Consider the following 3,191-nt stretch of genomic DNA (forward strand, 5'->3'; position numbering starts at 1 on the left):
CCATATAGCCAGAATACACAATACATTGAGCATTACACAAATTCATCCCTTCCATGCCATTATTCATATCTGTATTAATCAAAGGATTAACGTCTGATCTGCGCTATACCAAGTACAATTAAATCAAAGTTTACATGATATGTAGATATATGTATACTGTATACTTGATTCACACACAGCAAATAAATAATCATAACTTGGTGGATAAAGTCAATAGGTCACCTAGCTCAGGTCTCATAATATGCAAACAGTTACTGGTATGAACAGGGTACATTGGAATTCACAATCAAAGATCTTCATACCTTTAGAAAGTACATCAACCAGCTGGCCTATTGTCCAGTTATACTGCTGGCCAGAGGCAATGATAATATAGGATCAAACGCACTATAAACAGGTCACAATCATTTATGCTAACACCCTAGGGCCTAGGCGAAATAGATCGTTTACACATCCATACAAAGGTAGATCTCTGATGGATAAAGGAATACCAAACTTTATGATCCCAAAATTCTCTACATGCTCACCACCGTGGGACGGAGTTAGCAGAGAACGTTTTATTACACTTTGGAATCTGTCAAAACCTATAATTATGTACTCCATTGGAAACTGTGGGCATATACTAGTTTTGAATTGGTAGAATATAGGATATAAGGGGCAGTCTGATAGATAGAGAGTTAGAAGGAGAGGAGGAAGGAACAAAGTCCAGAGGGAGTCAGGATCCTAAGACGGTAGCTATGAATTATGCCCTCACATATTCTTGCAAGTGTATAGTATGTGTATTAATTGTTTAAGTTTGTAAAACTGTTTGTGTTTTATGTATGTACCATGGTTAAGGAAGTTTAGATAAATTATAAGATTTATTATCATTGTGTTATCTTATCTTGTAATTTGTATCACCTATAATAAATGTACTAGACAAAATAGAGCTGGTATTCCAAGTCTTGAACTCATTTTCGGAATCACTAAAGTTATACATGAAATCTGCATATATTATATAAGGCTCTGCAAGTTGGGACAACTGACTTGTAGTCAAAGTATAGTACTTATATGTTCAATGAGCCAGGATTATATATCTCTGTAAAGTATATTTAGGCTTTGCCTGGAAATATTTCCTGGACAGTAGAGATATAGCTCCTTTAATCTGAGCCAATCACAGGTATGAAAATAGGAACGTCCACGCATTACATATTGTGTGATTGGACCAGTACTAAACATCACCCCTTTTGTTATGAGCCCACCTATTTGTAAGCCTATTATAATATATTTGCAGATATAAAATACATAAACCATTATATCAATATATGATATAATAAATATATGTTATATAAGATTCCATAAATCAACATTGGCGACCACGGAAGGGACTTGGAATTATTCAGTATCAATTTTGACTAAATACAATATTTAGGGGCAGCGCAAGGGCTATAAGCCCGCTGGGCAAAATACAAGATCACAGTGGAATAAGTTGCAAATGACTAGAGAATTTTATTTTCTAAAAAAGGCCTAAAGTAAGAAATTAAAAAACACGGGTGTTAGAGTTTAACTTATCAGGCTAGCGAACAGATAAGGGAGGATACCACGTGCAAAATATAGGAAATATTGTTCCCAAATACTAAAAGTTTGTAATTCTCAGTGATAGAATACATATAACGAAAGGGAATAAATCTGTAAAATGGCTACAATGTCAAATATAGACAGCATTGTAGTGAAATACATCACAAAGCAAAAGTGTACAGACTTTGCTTGTGATGCCAAATTAAAAGAAAACCCATGGAGCTATGTCCAGGGTTTGTTTGATGATGAAATTAAATCATCAAAGAAAAGGAAACAGAAAGGAATAGCCATTGCAGGCTTGTATGCAGCCTGTTTGGCTATGGATGCTAAATTAAGCAGTTTAGCTAAAACCCTACAAAAATGTAGAGAAGAATCTAATTTAAAAGAAACAGAAAGCAAGGAAAAAATAGATCAGCTAAATATCCAAATTAAAACTTTAACAACACTTAATGACATGGGTAAAATCTCCCAGGATGAAGTGTTACAGAAACATAAAAATGCTCAGAGGGAATCCACAGAATGTAGGAGAGCTCTAACAGAGGTTACAACAGAGAGAGATGAGATAATAAGTGCATATAAAGTTATGCAGGGACAGCTCACAGAATGTATGAAAGGGAAAGCAATTGACCATACCCCTTGTGTGGACAGGGAGATGCAGCTTAAGCAAGAGATATCTGTTCTGAAAGGACATATTGCTGCAAACATTAGGATAGGAACTGCAGCCACTGCCCCATATCCTATCTATGCATATGAAAGAGAACAATGGGACACAAATCATGAGGACAGAGAGGACTGCTGGGGAGAGGGGAATTCTACTGAATCTACCCTCAGGGTACCCATAGCAATGGGAGAGTTTGCAGAATCAGCAGCGAATAGGGAGTGCTCTATATTAATAGGCACAGATAGTAGTGATGAAGAAGTACAGACAGAAATTGAGGCACACAGGGCTCATAAACAGCCAGCATTCCTCATTGAGAGTAGGAACACCCTATTGGGATTCAATAGTGAAGGAGAGGCCATTCACTCAAGGGCCCCTAGTGCCAAGCATCCCCCACAACCCATAAAAACACTTATGGGAGTGGCAGATATGATTGGAAAAATGAGTTCAGGAGAACACATCACCTCCCATGCAGCTAATGTTCAGCAGAGGTGTGAACTTCTAGGAATTAGAAATCTCACTGATCAGGTTAAGGTACTGCAATTAACAATTCCATTAGCTGCTTGGAGCGCTTTGCCAGATCTGATTAAAGAAGGTAAAGGTACATATGAAGAAACTGTAGAGGAGCTACAAAAGATAATTAACCCTTCAGTAGCAGGCACAATGGTTGCATATGAAATCAAACAGCAAAGTGAGGAGAACCCATTAATATATGCAAATAGATTGTGGGCAGCATATAGTGCAGGAAACAGCAAAAATGACAACAGTCAGAAAAACAGCAAAGATTTCAAAAACTTGTTGGTGCATAACTCGCACCCCACAATTAAAGCTAAGTGTGAACACTTGATAGATACCGTAAAGCATAGCTATGATAAAATAATGGGATTAATGCAGCGGTCCTTTCAAGCAGTACAGGCCAGTAAGCAACGTAAGATGGCAGAAAGGAATGAGAAATGTGTTATAAAGAGGGTTGCAGCAT

Source organism: Pseudophryne corroboree, chromosome 1 (assembly GCF_028390025.1).
Source record: "Pseudophryne corroboree isolate aPseCor3 chromosome 1, aPseCor3.hap2, whole genome shotgun sequence".
Classification (NCBI taxonomy): Eukaryota; Metazoa; Chordata; class Amphibia; order Anura; family Myobatrachidae; genus Pseudophryne; species Pseudophryne corroboree.